The sequence below is a fragment of the Lepidothrix coronata genome, unplaced genomic scaffold, assembly GCF_001604755.1.
Source record: "Lepidothrix coronata isolate B3197 unplaced genomic scaffold, Lepidothrix_coronata-1.0 Scaffold6, whole genome shotgun sequence".
Classification (NCBI taxonomy): domain Eukaryota; kingdom Metazoa; phylum Chordata; class Aves; order Passeriformes; family Pipridae; genus Lepidothrix; species Lepidothrix coronata.
Genome location: NW_016690186.1, coordinates 11,610,472 through 11,628,387, shown reverse-complemented (window position 1 = coordinate 11,628,387; position 17,916 = coordinate 11,610,472). Strand labels below are relative to the sequence as shown.

Genomic DNA, 17,916 nt, shown 5'->3' with positions numbered 1-17,916 from the left:
TTTGCATGGTAACCTACACTGCACTTCTAGCTGAGGCTAAAATTGACCACAAAGGTCTTAACAGGTGGCTTTTTTTGTCACCCACCAGGTAACAGGATGGGACTCCTCATGTATGTTGTTGCTTTGAATCTCTGAGAGATGAGCTTTGAACCTATGCTTGCCATGTCCAGCACTGCTGGTGATCATACTGGTGGTGTCTTACAGCCAAGAGAAATGGTTTGGTGCTGGCAGGGGAGGGAGGGTCCCAAAATAGTTGTCTCTGTCCCCCAGCATGGCCTCATGGCACAGCTGCACCAGTTCTTCCTGGCTGGGTCCAAGATAATAAATGGTAAAGCTCAATGAAGGAGAGAAAAACCTCAAAAAGGCTGGATTTGGTCATGATGCTGAACTGCAGGAAAGAGGGTGGCAGCACTAGGGGAAGCTTGTAAGTACTGTGTGCTGCTGCATCCAGCAGCTCCCTCTGAGCACAGAAGAGTCTAAAGGGACAAAGCAAATGTCAAATAGTCTCTGAACCTCAAAATGGCAAAATGGAGGATAATGTAGAAGAAAATTGCTTTGCTGTACTTGGAAGAGCTGTTGCAGAGTTTATAACAGCAATTGAAGAGGAAATCAAAGTCTTGAGAACATAAGGTTGGAACATGGTTCTGGTACATGAAAATTGGGATTGAAGCTTTCTGATCGTTCCTGTTGCTGTGTTAAAGGAGGAATGTACTAAAATAGAGACAGGGAGTGGAAAAGAGCAGAAATAATTAATGGTTTCAAGTAGTGCAGGTCATGAAGATGATGTAATTACTCCTAACCTATTTAACCTGAAAGAAAAAGAAAGCTATAAGTAAAACGGGGAGGGTTAAGGGGGGAAAGAAATTGAGTATTAAGAAGACTTGACTATTTTGAACTCTGTATCTCCAAGTAAAATTAAGGTATAAAATACTTTATCGTCTACCTGTTCTCTGTTATAGTAGAGGTAGCAAATAGTGCACTGTGGAAGTAAATAGTAAAGGGCAGGCAGTTGGCATCAGCTAATTAATGGGCTGGGCCATGTATTTTGAGAGAGAGTACACTAATACATCAGCTAACTAGATTAAGAGTGATAAGATGGCAAGATCCTTAATTTAGATCAGAGGTATTTACAAGGTATGTAGATGTGGCACGTAGGGGTATGCGTTAGTAGTAGTGGGCTTGGCAGTGCTGGGTTAACAGTAGGACTTGATGGTCTTGGAGGTCTTTCCCAACCTAAACCATTCTATGATCAGTATTTCAGACCGTGGTATATGGTCAGCTCCTGGCTGTCAATGTTCCTCAATGTGGTGGGCACAGCACCCATGTCACAGTAGATGTGTGTTCACCTCTCCTGCACTTTCATTCCTTTTCCCCTCACAAACTTGAGCCTGCTGGTTTGGGAGCTGGACCTAGCTGGCACCTACAGTTTTGCATTCATTTTGGTTACCTGACTTGAACTGCTTTCTTGCTCTGCTGGAGATTGATGTCTTTGGTAACTGCATGACCTGTTGGGTCTGTGCCACAGTAGCATGTGACATTGGATATTTATGAACCAGAAGTGTGCTAAAAGGACATCCATTTAAACAGGAGGAAGAGAAATTGGGAAGGTAACTTTGCTGTCCTAAGATTGAGAGGATTGGTTTTGTGGCCTAAACAGTTGCTTTTAATATGAAATTGTCTTTTTAGTTGGGGAAGAGATGCTATCATCCTTCCTTCTTCATGTGTCCATAAGAAATAATGGCAATCATTTTATTGTAGCTCTGTTTTCATGAGTTTGATGAGATGATTTGCTTTCGGTTCTTCTAGAGACATTTCTGAAAGAAAGCTTGCTCTAATTTGTAGACACGAAATTGGTAAGAATTTGCCTGTTGTCACTGATGTAATTTCTTCCTTGTCTGACCTTATTCACCTGGCATTAAAATCGTATTACTGAATTTCAGTTTAAAAATTGCTACAGCTAATAGGGAAAATCTTTGCTTTAAGTGTTTTTTTGGCTTGATCTAATCTGTGTCCTTAATGTCCACTGTGGGACTGGATCCAGCTCTTCAGTGCTGACAAGAGCCTTTTAACGTCATTTATTTATTATGGGGGAAACAGTGTAAAAGCTTAGTTATTAAAGCTGCTGTTTATAGGGGAAAATAATGAAATTGCCTAGTCTGAAGATAGAAGTTATACAACTTAATATCTAATCTTAAATAGCATTATTAAAGCCAAATACACACCATTAAAATAATTTGAGGTTTACTTTGTTGCAAAGTCCAAGCAGAATGCCTTCTGACATAATACTTTGTAAATGCAATGGCCGAAAGTTACTGCTCTGCCTGCAGTGCAGCGTGTGGGTTACATGTAACGCAGGTTTTATTAGTTTGCCATGCCAGACTGCCTGCCCTTGCAAAGTGTCCCTTGTGCTGAAAGCCCAAGCATGCTTGCAGCTATTCTCCTTACAAAAGTAGGCATGAGGTTAGTTGGAGTTATTTTGGATCTAATTGCTGTTTAAATAGCAATATAAAACTAGATTGAACTGGAATATGCAATAGCATTTGTAAAGGTTTTTTCCTTCCTCTCAAATTTCTGCTTTACTCTGAAGTTATAAAGGGGCAACACATACCTAAAAACTTTTGACTCTAGAAAAACTGGGATATGATCTAAATTTGTCAGTTAAAACATACATGTTCCCACATACAAAAAAAAGTTTTATAACTTTGTTGTTGTTGTTTTGAATGTAAAATACAATGTTGAATTCTTGAGGGTTTGTTTCTCTTGATAATTCTGGTTAAGGGAAAAGCTGACAACTAGTCAATAGCATGGAAAAGAAAGTGTTTAATTAATGTTGTAAGAGGAGAAAGAGTTTCATTAATTCAAGAGATGATTTTACTTTTTGTTAGATTTGATTGCTTTCATGCTTTGATTTGCATTAGCATGCAAATATTTCTTCCTTGCTATGCTCAGTGTTGAAAGAGATAAAATAAAGCAAAATACAAAAAGAAGCAATGAAGACAAATCTTTTTCTTCCAAAGGAAAATGTAAATGTTATCAGTACTAGGAGAAATAATGAAAAAAAAGTATGCTTCTCAGAAAAGTGCATTAATCAGAGTTTTGAATATTTAAAGAACAATTTTGTCATTACATCAAAATAGCTCAATCAGAGCAGGCAAAATGTAGTATTGATAAATGATGATGCCTCCAAGGGAGATATTTCAGGTAGTATTGTCACTGAAGTGTATTTATAGAGCTCCCAGGAGCTAATCAATACTAGCACTGTGCAGGAGTGCTATCTTTTTGCATCCTGATTGGGCTTATTTTGCCTGCCTAATATTTGAATAGAAAATAGAAAATTTTTGAACAGAAAATAAACCATCACTTCTGGGATTTTTGGAAATGAGAACCTTGACATTCGTTCGGAAATACACTGTTACTTTTTTCTGGAAGAAGGTGGGGAAAAAAAGCGTAAGGAAACTACGATTGGTTTAGATCACCTGATGATGATCTTGTGTGGGGGAATTATTTCATTTATTCCTGACCTGTATTCAGTCCTAGTGTCTGTCATGTTATTATTAAAAGAAAATCATCTTTTTACTGTTTTACAAAGGAAATGTTCCTTGAAAAATCTCTGATATCTCAGTTCAGCCTGTTTGATAATTTTATACATATGTTGTAGTACGAATTTGATGGCTTTGCATATAAAATTTAGTGTTGCTGATATTACACTGGTACTACTCGGTATATTATTAAAAAAACCTTGCTGCAATATTTCCACTTCAAAAAAAGGAAAAAGAAAAGAAACTCTGTTGCTTGAATGCTGCTGACAAGAAGGTAGGTGAGAGAAGGGAATATGCATAGAGGGGTCACAGTCTGGAAGTAAAGAGGAAAATGCAGAGGCTATCATGCAATTAAGTTAGGCAGTGTTCATGCATATACTCCACATTTGCTTAAGACAGGGTTTGTGAGTGGTCTCGATCTCAAAAGGCCTTCATACATGCTTGAATTTAAGCAAATTTACAATTGTTTGTTGGATTATTAGGAAGAAATTCTTTACTGTTAAAGTGATGAGACACTGAACTGGTTCCCAGAGAAGCCATTAATGCCCCATCCCTGGAAGTGTTCAAGGCCAGGTTGAATGGGGTTTTGAGCAACCTGGTCTAGTGGAAGGTGTCCCTGCCCAAGGCAGTGAGTTTGGAACTAGATGACCTTTAAAGTCCCTTCCAACCCAAACCATTCTATGATTATGTCCCAAGCTGTCTTGGAAAAATACTACTTCTTATAAATTCCTAATGCTTGATGCAAAGAAGGAGGAAAGAAAATCCTTGAACCACCTATGGTACTATTAATAAAAGAAATAATGAGACAGAAAAAGGGAACCCTTTTATTGACAAATCCAGTCTGTCCCCCGAAGCGCACCTGTTATTCCTTGATGGGCTTTCCCCTTGAAGTCCTGCTGTGCTTTTGCCTGACCTGTTGCTTTGTTACAACGCTCAAAAGCACTTTTCCCACCCTGCTGCATACAGATGTCTCCTTTGGACCTTTCCCCTGCTTCCTGATTAACTGCTCTTGACCTCCACTTACCGTTGTGCTTGATGCCTCCCCAGTATGTCCTGCTCTTGCTGTCCTTCCACGCCCTCCTGTCATGCTGCAGGAAGCCCAGGTGCCTCACCATACTCTCCTGGCTCTAGCAGGGCTCTGCCTGTCGTCTCAGCCCTGTGCCACATGGATCCCACCTTGCTGCTGACTTCATCCTTTTTCTTACCACCTCTTTGCTAACCATGGGCGGCTGCATGGGGTGCTGTGCTGATGAGGCTGCTGGCTCTTGGCACCGTCTCGAAAGTGGCTGGATGATTTCCTGTGTTCCTATTCTTCCCTCAAATCCCACTTTTTCTAATTTAAATGCTATGTTTGCGTTTACCAGCTCTTTAATTTTCCTCCTGCTCTGGTTTTTGTGGCTCTCCTAAAGCTGAAGCAGAGGGCTGGAGACCCACTGAAACTTTCCGACTGAGACTGGAATGGAAACAGAAGGCCTGGGACCCCAGGAGTAGCATAGGAAATCTTGTTTCTGTTTGGATCCTTTACTAGGACAACTCTTTTAAGCTGCAATACAGTTTTAAAAAGTGAACTTCCTTTTGAAAACTTTGCAGTTTCTCATGGTTATAGGCTGAGACCTGACTTGGAAGTGTCCCAGAAGTGGAGCCATTTGGCTTGCTGTTGCTGTCTAGAGTGGTCACCAAAGACAGCTTTCACTTTTTAACCTCTACAAAATATTAGTAAATGTAATTAATGTCTGATGCCAACCTTAGATATGTACGTGATGTCTCATGGGGAGAATAAGATTAACATTTTAGCTACTGATTTGTACTTTCCAAATGTTCACATTTACTGGAAGAAATTTTAATTATTTCATTTTAATGCAGTTAGATTTGTTCTTATGTCCAGGCACAAGAGAATCATTAGGTTTCTGGCTCATCACATTTATTCTGTAAATATTTTTTTACTATATCAAATTCCTGAATTTTTTGAATATGAATACACTGAAGTACAATGGCTTAATTAGTTTTATTTTCATTTTGCATATGCAACATTAGGGAAATGCATCTTTCATCCATGATGGGGGTACTATATTTTGCACTAAGAATCGTATTTTGACCAGCAGCATAAAGATCTACTTGTGTATTGAATAAATATATTACAACTGCTGATGAAACACTACTCCCCTTCCACCTCCCTGCGATGTGCTGCTGCTTGCTCCTATCCTAGTTAATTTCTGGAAATGTTTTTTTCTGAGGATGGTTAAATGGCAGCCCAGAGATGGCCCAGGTTTTATTGTCACCACTGAGTGGAAAAACAGTAACAGTGTGGTAGAATGTGTCTGGCAGATAGGGTACAACCATTTTGACTCTTCAGATTAAATAAATTCTCTCCTATTCTGGTATAATGGTTTTAGCTTGGAGCTCTGCCAGTCCAGCGGGAGTGCACCCTTCTCTCAACTCTCTTTCCTGCCGTCACTGTCTCATATTCATGGTCCAGCTCCTTCCCTCCCTCTTTCTGCAATGCCTCAGATCTCACTTGGATGTTTCTTCCAGGTTGACAGCTGATAAAATACAGAGTAACGCTCTTCTGTGTTTTAGTCTTCTTTTTATTTATCAAACAATTTCTCTAGGTTATCCTTTCCACTGGTTTCTGTACAAAATATAGCCAGAAAAGGACTTTTAATAGCTGTCAAGTTTTCAGACCAGTACCACATTCATGAATGGCTCTTGTAAGCTTTTTATTTTTCTTAAAGCTCCCTTTTGTGGTGACACTAAGAGAAAAGCAGTGACTGCTGATTATAGGCTTGCTGGGCATCTGTGGGCTTTTCTTGCTTGCCTTACTGTGTCCCATGAACCAGCTCTGTCTCTGATGCCTTAGTTGCAAGCTCTGCCTTGAAAGCAGCATTTGGGAGGGATGCAAGTGCTGCTCCTTCATGCAGTGACATACCTCCTCCTGATAATGAAAGAAATAAACCTCTAACAGGCTCTTGTATAGGAGAGAAAAGCATTTTGCAGTTATTAATCAAATCCAAACATACTTAGCCCCAACAGCAGGAGGTTGGGCTTTTATACTGAGAGAGAGATCTTTTATCCTTTCTTTTATAGGCCAGAGAGAGATCTTTTCTGCACAGTTTGCAGCTTCTTCCATAAGTTTTCTCCATCTGGGATGGTGTGCTTTGAGTCCAGTGATGTTGTTTATTATTATTATTGTGTTATTATTACTATTATGATTTGTTTTTAGCTAGAGATTTGTGAGAAGTATATTTCTCACAAAATATTGGGTTAGGTTGTACTTGAAACAGAGCTGTCTCTTTTTGTGGGTCTCTCAGAAAGTAATAATTCAACATAGCCTGTTGGTCAGAGCAGCAGTAGTCAATGGGAGAACACTATAGCAGCACAAGTCATTAATAAACCAAACCAAAAACAACTAGAAAACCCCATAAATGTACTGTTTATTTTCCTACTATCCCATTCCCAGAGATCTATAGGATCCTGCATGATGTCTGTGGCTTCTTGCCCAGCAGAGCAAGCTTGTGTCTCCTAATAACAACCATCTGGGAGGACCATTGGAAGGGATTCCTGCTATTTAATTATCTTCCTTCAGCATCTTCTCAGTCTTTTTCTGGGCTGAATAGGGAAGTCAAAAGCAGCTATACAAGCATTTTTTTAAAATGTTATATGTGGGATGTTACTACTGCCAAATAAACTGCATTATGCCTGTGGAAGCCATTTGTATTTTTTCTTTTTTTATTTTAACTTCATGCTGTGTACTAGAATTAACTAACTCCTACTGAGCTGGTTTGGAAGTTTCAATGTAAGACTAAGTCTGTGTATACTAAATAATAAATCAAGTTCATAGGTATAGCTCTTCATTATATTAATTAAAAAATGATGCCTTTAGATTCCTATGCTTGAAAATTATTAATGTGTAATGCAAAAATAAGTAATTTTCTGAGGTGTCTACTTGTTTGCTTACAAGCAGTTTCTATAATTCCATGTTGAAATGTGTTTTCCTACCTAGCCTATATTGTAGCAAGACATGTTATCATATATCAAGAGGAAATGTAAACAAATCATCAGGTCATAAAGTCCACTGATATTTGATTTTTAAAGTGTTCCTTCCTTTCTTTTTTAAAAAGTTTATATCAGGCAATGTATGGCAGAGAGATTAGATCTCTTATTCCCTCCTGAATCCTTCCACCTGCCCCAAATTTATAAAACACGTGCACAGAGTGCACAGAGTGCATCCACAAGACATGTTGGCAATTACGTTGGCAGAGGTGTTGTTCAGGTTTCTGCATTGCATTTGGTGGATGTCACCCGTGGTGGCTGCAGAGGGAGAAGGTAAATAGAGCAGCTGGTGGTCAGTGGCCCTGGCTATTATCGCTAAGGGACGGAGGGAGGAATGCTTTAGGAATGCCAAGTGAGTCCCAGGCGTTGGTGGCTTTGCAGAGGAAGGAAACTGCCTTTATTCAACTCTGCAAACACTGCAGAGTCTCGTCAAAGTCTCAGAAGCTCAGTAAGATGTTCTAAACACTATTTAACTCCTTACTGTGAATATTTGTTATAAATATAGCTGTTCAGATGAAAAAAAAGGAAGTGATCTGCATGCATTTTGTTCCTGAGTTAGGCTTCCCATGATTACGGTTTTTGTTCTCTTTCCTCATTTAGAAGTATTCTCCCACCCTCTTTGCAAGTGTAAATTGCTCTCCTGTAATGAGATCAATGGACCTTCACAGATTTACAGTAGTAGAGAATAATTTGGCTCATTACACATTTGATGAGATATGATCTGTGAGGCTATCTTTGCACGGACAGGCAGTAAAACATTAAGAACTAATAAAAAAATGTCATGTTCTCCAACAGTGTGCTCTGGCTGTGTATATAGGAACATATTATTACATACAAGTGGAGAAAAGGTATCCGTGGGTCAGCTCCATGGATTCCCCAGATGAAGGCTTTTCTCTATTTCCTAATTCCTTTGTGTGAAACTCTGTTTTGTTGGTCAGGCTGGACAGAGGCTCGGGTTTAATCTTGGGTTCAGCAGATGTCCTGGCAAAGTTCAGCTGCTTTTACACAGACATTACTGGAGAGGGTTTTTTGTCTAATGGAAGCACAAATCCTAATGAGGTCTCTTACGGTGGTACCATGCTGATGTTAAGGGTGGTTGTTTTGAGTCATAATCAGGATTTAAAATCAAACAAATCACCTAAAAATTGGTTGTTCCTGTAATTTGGTTGAGCAAGTAATCCATCACCCTTTGACAGCCAGCTGGCTACAGGAAAGGCTCTGACATTCCTGCAGGTTTGGTGTAGATCCTTGAAACCTCTGTTCCTGTGACAGCTCTGGTAACTGGTTTGTGCTGCCTGGCATCCTTGATCCTTTGGGAAAAAGTTAAATGTACTTTCTTAATTTAATTTTTCTGGAGTATGTTACAATGGTATTTTCTATGATATTGATACATGTTCTATCCCTGGTGGTGGGAATTTTGGAAAGGGAATGAGAGTATAAGATAAAATTGATTGTGAGATGTGATGAGTGTACTTTAAAAGTACTAACATGGATTATATGCAGGTGTTTTTCTGCAGTTTGTTTTAAGAGTTAAATTATTTTTGTTTCTCAAGTTCCTACACATCTCAAATTCATAATGAATTAATATAGGAAAGTGAATTTTGTTGAAAAGCTACTATGAAGACTTCTATTGAAAAGTAAATTTGAAAGAGCTCTGCTGTTGGCCAGCTGGTTATTGCATGCTCTTTTCCAAGTACTTTGTAAAAGTACTTTGTTTCCTCATGTGCAAACATTTCCCCCCACTATCATGACTTAGATGGTGAACTGGTTTGTTCACATCTTGCACATAGACTGTTCTAGGCTGCCTTTTTGTCCTATACAATACACGTGATGTTTTTACCAAACACATTAAGAGAAATGGGCATAAGATGTCTAAAGAGATCACCTTGAACTTATAAACTTCATCCTCATAGTGTAAAAACTCAGTGCTTTGATATTTTTCACTCCATAGTACTCCACTGGTGAGTAGAATTGGATTCTCTCTGTTCTTAGTAAAGGCAGAGCTCTTTACTGGGTTGTGTTTGGTTTCACTTTATTTTGGGGGGCGTGGTGGGGTGGTGGATGGGATGGGAGTGATTTTGGTTTTTTGTTTTTAATAGATAACTAAATCATGCTTATAATACTAGAATGCATTGTATTTTACACACTTTGTGGGTTAGGAAGCACTCAGGAAAGCAAAGATGGCTTTGGCGAGGTGGAATAATCCTCCAACCTCCTGCTCAGGAGGCTCGGGTTAAATTTCTGGGTTATGCTACTTCAAAATAATTCTTTTCCACCCCTCAGTTACTGCTGATGAGCAGATAGGAGTGTTTTGGCTGCTCAGTGAGGCCTCCCTGCTGTGAATCTGAGACATGTTCTCTGGTGGCAGGAACCGTGGATGAAATATCTGCGAGGGCATGGCAGCCCTTCAGCATCTGGGGCTACGCAGTGTGGGTGCTTCATTTTGTTTATCCACCAGCTGCTTTGAAATGGGTCGTAACAGCGCTGGAGTCTGTGCACAGAGCAGGTGCCCGGGCTGCGGGAGGGATACTGTATGAACCTCCTGTGCTCCAAATCCGACAGTGACATCTCTGTAAATCAGAAACCTTAACTTGCTTAAAATGTACTGTATTTTGCATGATTCCGTGGCTTGGTCTGATGTGGGATGCAGAAGATGCCTCTTGTCTGCTGTCATCAAAACCTTACTCTGGTGTGTGGCCATGATGCCTATGAAAATACACATTTGCAAAAATGGCAGAGATCCTTGTCTGATACCAGTGTAGGGTCAATTCCAACCGTAGATAGCCCAGGGGCATCCTGAAGTAGGTGGGAGCCTCGTGGGCTGTCTGGCACTTACAGAGGTTTTTCATTTACACAATAAATTTCCACCTTTTGTAGGGATGTTATTTTGCTGCACTTTGTACTAATTTCAAACTAGAGTGAGAACTTAAGGTTTGGGGTTCCCTGCCCACACCCCTCCCGCCACTAGGAAGGGGCAGCAAAGGTTCTCAAACCTGGTTTTCATGGGAATTGTAAATAATTTTGGGAAGTGAATAAGCAGAATGTTAAATTTTTTTTAAGGAGTTTCATAGGTCCCTGGTCTTTATGATGACTAAAAATGTTATTTTCAAAATTTTTTAATGAGAAGATGATTTTTTAAAATTTTATGTGACTTTCATTTCATGCTGTTTAAGATTTCACAGGTGAATATACTTTGCTTCTGTGGAAAAAGTTAATATAAACTCCAGATGTGATTTCCTTCTCTGCAGAGGTAAATTTAAACCTAGTGATTCCTTACAGGCTTTGAATCAGCCATTCTTCTTTTCTTTTCCTTAATACCTAACTGATGAATTACAGAAGTAATTCAAACTTTGTTTTCCAATTCTTTTCTGCTGGCAGCTGGATGTTCTTTCACTGTGGTGCATATTAAATCACAGCTCGCTGAGGGTCCTCTAAACAGGAGTGCAAAGGTCTCACGTTGTAATGTTCCTCAGGATTTACACCTTTGGGCTGAGAATATGCTGGTTGCATATGAAACCATTGAGAACTGTTGACCTAAGAAGCCTTAGGAAATTTTGATTTTTTTGTTTTAAAAAAAATTCTCACCACCCCTGACTATTGCTTAGAAAGTCATTACTCTATTGCTGCTTTTTATGCCATTTGCACAACCTTTCAGAATAATTTGCTTTAGAAAATTGTACAGTGAGTCTTGACAAAGTCAGATTGAAGGCTCAAATAACAAAGTGTGCGTTTGCAATGTTCCTACAGCTAATGAAATATAATTTAACAAGTCAGTTCGATAATTTACCTCTCAATTCCAGCGTAAAGTTTCATTCAATGACTGTCAAATTTAAGATACCCCAAGCCTCACAGATGAAGCAAAGACCATGTTTGTAGCCCATTTACACTGGGAACCAGACTGTCAATGTGGAGCCCTGCCAGTTTGAGACAGATGAGAATCTGGCTCCCTACCGAGAGCATGAGATCTCAGTGTTTTTGGCATCTAGTTTTTGACCCTGACATCCAATCCAGTAACCACAACTGTGACTGAACTGCTAGCAACCAGCAGTTTTTTTTCTTTTTATTTTTTGTTCCACAGTAAAAACGTGTCAAGAATAGATAGTGAGGTTCACATGCTGTTGCTAGTGTGTTCAGGGAATCTGGGTAGCCCCTCACACCACTCTAGCAGAGGGTGAGATAGCAAATGCAATCATATCAAAACCCCCCTAGGATAGTAGCACATGGGGCTTTGATGCTTTGGGAAGGGGCAAAGGACGATGAGGAAGCAAAACTGGCCAAAGCAAGGATGCTTATTTTTTGGACAACCAGCACAACTGCAATGCCCTTGGCCTGAGCAGGTGATTACATCCCAGCTGAGATCACCATCAGCTGTTTCAGTGTGGGGCCACACACTAGCCCTTTCACAGGGAGAACTAGTCACATCACTTACTGGTTCAACTAAGTATTGCAGGAACTTAGATGGTAATTATCATTCTATCATCAGTACATTGCTTCAGTGGTGATGGATGATTGGATGGATGGATTTACCTTCCATGAACTTTTTACTTGAGAAACAATTCTCTCTCCATTGTGGGCAAAGTGTAATTAAACAAGATTCTCAGAGGATGAGTCAGCTAAATCTATTCCTTTCTCCGGGTTCCTGCTTTTTCTTCATCTTTCATGTCTAATATTAATTTGATTCTTTCAGAGACAGCCATTTTAACTGATTAAGTAGACCCTAAAAGTTGATGATGTGTTGCCAACATTTTTAACAAGATGTTCCTTCAAAAAATCATCCATCAGCTTCCTGCTCTTCTCAGAGGAGTGGGGAAAAAGGAACTTGTCAATTCTACATCCTTCACTTTGCTCTCAAAAGTTCCTTCATTTCTCCTTGCTGCACATCTGGTTTAGTGCTTCGTAGCTTGCATTGATTTTTTTGTGTGCCTTCTCATAAGAGTAGTTCATGTTTCCAGAAGTGATGCTCGAATAAACATATCCTGTCCCTTCTGTGGGAAGGTGGTTAGGGGACCTTTTCTAAAGAAGGCTTCATGAGCAGAGCTTCCACTGCATTGCTGGGGCTGCCTTTGAAAGCAGTGGGTATTGAGCCTTTCCCTGGCTGAGCAGAAGTGTCTCAGTCCTAAGCTTGGACACAAGCTGTTAAAAGGTGTGCTAGGGTCCAGGTCTGGATGGGAATTCCTGTCAGGTGACTTTATACTCCAAAGCCTTTTCCCTTAGTAAGTGATTTCTATTCACTGTTACAGTGCCATGAAAAGGCCTGAAGTTTTTAGAAATAGTGAGAACTGCAGAAAACTTCATTAGTAGACTGGGAGGCAACCCTGTGAAGCTTAGAAAAATCAGAGAACTGCATCTAGGAGGGAATAAGCAAAAGCTGGGGACGGCTGCCTCAGTAACAGCTTTGCAGGAAAGTCCTTTTGGTGGACAAACTGAATGTAAGTCAGCAGTGAAGGGCAACCACAGAATCATAGATCATAGAATCATTTAGGTTTGAAAAGACCTTTAAGACCTTTAAGTCCAATCATAAATATAACACTGTCAAGTTCACCACTAAACCATGTCCATGATGATTAAAAAGAGCACAGACAGGCATGTCAAGACAAGTGCCCCCTAATCAGCAATAGACAGGCTGTATCCAGAGTCCTGGGCCTCGTTTTGAGTCCTGCTCCCATAGAAAAAAGATTTTCCATTTTAGAATGAGGGTTATCAAAATAAGAAGGAGGCTGAAGGGTGGAATGACAGTCCAAGAGAAGTGGGAAGTGTGGCTTTATATATCCTCAAGAAGAAAATTGTTAAAGGGGAATCTTACAAATGGTTTATAAGTAAGGTGGCTCGGAGTCATCTTGAAAGTGGCAGCAAGGGGATTTCCTGCTAGGTGTAAATAACGAAATTTCACAGTAAGGATGATCAAATATTAGGACAGGTTGTTGTCCTAGTTAGAACAGCTGGGCCCAGTTCATCACTGTATGGGTGTAGCCCAAAACTGTGTATTCTATAGTCTTCCATGCCATTTCCCAGAAACTGTTATCAATGAACCATTTACACCATCTGCACATAGAGCCAGACTCCTCAGGCTATAAACTAGGCGCTAAGAGGCCTGTGAGATAGGAGGGTGCTCTTGTCCTCACAACCCATTAAGGAACCCCCCCCTGCCCTGAGGGAGGCACTGAGCATTCCTGCCTGAACTGGAGGATATATAATCTTGGAGTCTTGGGACCTTTTGAACCACTCGGGGGATCCAGAGGAAGACTGCAGCTCACTGCTCTCAACCAGACTGCAGCTCACTGCTCTCGACTGGACTGCAATCACCACTTTTCAACCAGACTGCAACCATCACTCTCGACCGGACTGCAATCACCACTCTTGACCAGACCGCAATAGCACTCTCACCAACAGGTTTTCCCCTCTCCTTTTCCTTTGGACTCAGGGGACCCAAAGAACACCACTCTATTCATGCCCCAGGGTGCTGGGTTATGTATTTGGGTTTTGTGGGTTAAAACCAATTGTTTGTCTGTATAATCATACTTATTGTATTATTTTATTAAATTGTTATTCTGATTTATAATCTCTCTTTTGAGTTGAGTTCATTTCCCCTGCTGGTTTACCTTTAAACCAGCGCAGTTGTGCAGAGAGTATGCAGACTTTTCATACTTTAAGTTATGCAGAATTTGACAGAATAAACACTTGAGCAACCTGATCTATCTTTGAAGTTAACCCCACCTTCAGCAAGGAGATAGGACTTGATGACTTTGAGGTCACTTCCAGTCCGAATTATTCAGTGATTCAAGTAAAATCCTATGCTTTATGAACTCTTTGATTTTTAGCAGGAATGACTGCCAGTCTGGTCTTTCTCATAAAAACTGTTTTCCAACCCATAACTATTCCTGATTTGAAACACTTCAGCTAACGCTTTTATCCAAAAGGAGTGTGTGCTTCACTTGGAATGGAAGAGAAGGGATTTGTTTTTTACCAAGCCAAAATTATCTTAACCTTGTTTTCAGGAATGAAAGGATTATATATTGTTTTACCTGTATTAAAATATTTTTACAGTCCTTTGTCAAAAATTCTATTAATCTCATGCTTTCTGGCAAACCCTATTAGTCTGGCATGCTGCATGGCTTTTTGACAAGGCCATACTGAGTGAAGTACTGCATAAAAAGTTTGTGTTTAGTGAGGATTTGAACAAGTTGGTAAGACTAGGTCTGGACGGAAGGGAAGTCTCAGAGTAGAGAGTGTGATGTGGATCAGAAAGGGAGGAAAAAGAAGGGAGCGGGAAAGAAACAAGTCAGAGGAAGGGACTGGAAGGAAAGAAACAAGTCAGAGGAAGGGACTGGAAGGAAAGAAACAAGTCAGAGGAAGGAACTGGAGCAAAAATCTTGCTTTTTTCCTGGCAAGACTCATTTAGTGGTATACTCAGAAACCAGTCAGCCTGCTTTTTACATTTTGCAGAAGGCCTGTGATAAATAGGACGAGGCAATGCAGGTGATGCAGTAGCTGACTTGACTTGATTGACCATTCAGTTCCATCCGTTAGCCCAGAGTTCCCTAGTGATGGTATGTCACTTATCTGAATTTTCCCTTTTCTGAGGTCTGAGCTGTAATTTGAGAATCACAGTAGAAAAAAAAAAAATGAGATGTAGTTGAAAAATATTGAGATTGTGCTAGAAGATACCAAGTGGTGTTAGCACGCTTCCCTGGGTGGCACAAGTCAGGCATCCCAATCTGATGGATGCTTTTGACACTAATGTGTGTGGCTCAGTCTCCTGTGTAAAAAATGTGGCTGGAAAGATGGCGATTTATCGGTATTGATGGCTATTCTTGCAGTGCTCATTTATCAGTGTTAAGTACCACCGGAAAGGAAGCGAGGAAATTGATAATTCTGTCTTCATAACTCAATTCCTTAAATATTCTTCACCTTTTCCACTGGATAAGGCAGCAATTCCTTTCTGGTCAAAAAAAAAAAAAGAGAAAGAAGGAGGTTGGACATAGTACATCAGTAGAAGGCAACTTAATTCTGGCATTTCTGAAGTACTGACCAGTGTAATGCTAATGTATTCTGGTGGGTAATTTTACCCATAAAATTACGTTCCTATTTTTTGGTCAGTTTTCTGTTGTAAGTGTTGGCTTTAACGACATGTTCCTCTGAAGCTTCTCGGTCTGTTTGCATCCTCAGCATTGCTGATGTAAAAGGAGAAGTCCAGCTTGTCCTGTCTAGATCACTCAGAGAGAAGGTAAAATCATCTTTCAGGTTTTAAGTGGACCTTTCTGCTGCATGAGCTTCCACCATCTCTTTAACGTCACTGATAGCAAATATATATTTCTTCTGAATTTTGGCTCCTGCTTGTGATACGTTGGAGCCTTTATTTTTAGAGTTGCTATCTTTTCTCCCGCTGCCATATCTGTCTGCTGAGTGTTGCACTCCTGCCAAGTTACACTTGCTCTAGACACAACATAAACATAATTACATGTAAAAAATGTGAAGTTGCTTGGATTCACTGTGAAAAGGGGGTTTAGTTTCAAAATAATTTCACTTTAGTCCTGTTTCTGGTCTTAATCCTGGCTATCTAAAGCAAGGGTTACTTGCTGTTGATGTGTACAGGGTATAATGTGCTTTAGCTCTTTTCACTGTATGGAGATCTGAGATGCTACAGGAGAAGAACTTTTAGTATGACTTAGGTGTATTAATGGAAAAAATTTTCTCATTTTCATATTGACATCTGAAAGGGATCACTACAACAGTGAAATAAATGGGGCATGGGGGAAAAAAAAAAGGAAATATAGGAGAAAAAGGTTTTATCTTTCTTTAAAAAAGGTGGCCCAAATAATAGATGGTACTAAGGACAGAAAAGATTTTATTCGGTGTCCCTGAGGTCTGTCTTCATCCCAAATCCATTAGTTCTCCAATTATTAAGACTATCGTACAAACCACGAGGAAAATTTGGGCGTGTTTTGAGAAAGTAAAATATTTGTGCTTGAAGACACATTACTTTGATTCTAAGAAAATAAAAAAAGGAAAAAAAATAAGAGCAAACAACTTTGTGTGACTCCCCTTAGTTCAGAAAATGCCTGTTTTCAGTTAGCTCTGAAGAGTAAAACTTTGAACTTGAATAACATGTGTTACTTGAACATTGCTTTGATGACTGATTTTTTTTTTTATTAAACTTGTGGAAAAGTCAAGGAAACAGAACTTAATGGGTAATTTGGATGAGTTCTATTATCTGATCCAGTGGTGTTGCAGAGGGATATAGCTGCACATCACAGCTACCGTGGTAACAGACCCATTGAAAGCAAATTTTTGTTAAGATCTGGTGTAGATGTTATGCAAACACATATACAGTTGATTTAAAAATTAAAAAAAGGTAAAAATTCATTGAGAGACACAGAAACTGTTGAATATAATTAGAATGTTAATTTTATTCCTGCTTCTCTTCAGTGTAATGTAGAACTGTCTGATATCTGGTGGGACTAAAAAGGGTTTGACTCTCCCTCAACTAGATAGTGTTCTGCAGTTGGGAAATAAAAGTGGTACCACAAGCAATGATGAAGGGAAGGAATTGCATTAATTAATTGCAAAGCACGGCACAGGTGAGCCCTAGTCCAGAGGACTAGGCTCCTGGGGAGGCAGGCAGCTGCACAGTTCATGGGTGATGTTCTTCTCTAGAATTCATTCTAGAATTCATTCTAGAATAAAACAAGGTCTAGAGAAGAGGTCCCAAACTACTCTGGTCCTGAGTGAGGAACCCAAGAAAATGTTATGCTGCCCTTGACCTCATGTAGAGTAGTGTCTTTCAGTGATTTAAAACAACAACAACAACAAAGGCTTATGTGGCCATTTATGTGAATCTGTGAATAACTTGCAGACTCATTTGTGAAGCTCCTGGCAGAGCAGCCTGGGAGCTGTGGGGACTGTGCCCCCCTTTCTCTTTCTCTTCCCTGAGAGGCTAGTGGCAGCTCTTCCCTTGGCTGCGCTCAGCCTGACACCCTGCAGAAAGGGTGCTCTGTGTGCCTTCTCTCTGTGGCAGGGGATAAAAATTAAGCTTGGGAAAGCGGGATACTTCAGACCATGCATTTTGAAAGTTCTCCTCTGCAAGAAAGGATTGGTGTTGCAGGATTGGTGAAAACCTGACTCTTCTGTGTCTGCTCACTGCATGCCAAGATAAGATATAGTGAAGTGGCACAGCCTATTTAAAAATATTTTTCATAGTTAGAGAAAAACACAGGTATGAAAGAAGGAAAGACAGGGCTGTCTTCTGGCCTGGTTGTGCTCTTGTAGCACCCATTTAAATTTCCATTTATATTTTCGTAATACACTCATCTCCTTTTTGCCTCAGAGC

The 17,916-nt window shown here is 40.0% G+C and overlaps 1 protein-coding gene across 25 annotated transcripts in view; it reads left to right on the top strand.

Moving 5' to 3' along the window:
* EPB41L3 (erythrocyte membrane protein band 4.1 like 3) overlaps positions 1–17,916 on the top strand; it is a 140,138-nt gene that overhangs the window by 12,778 nt on the left and 109,444 nt on the right. For all 25 annotated transcript variants that reach the window (XM_017832210.1, XM_017832188.1, XM_017832199.1 and 22 more), the window contains exon 2: positions 15,773–15,813. The gene's annotated coding sequence lies outside the window, so the exon portion shown is untranslated. The remainder of the gene's footprint in view (positions 1–15,772; positions 15,814–17,916) is intronic.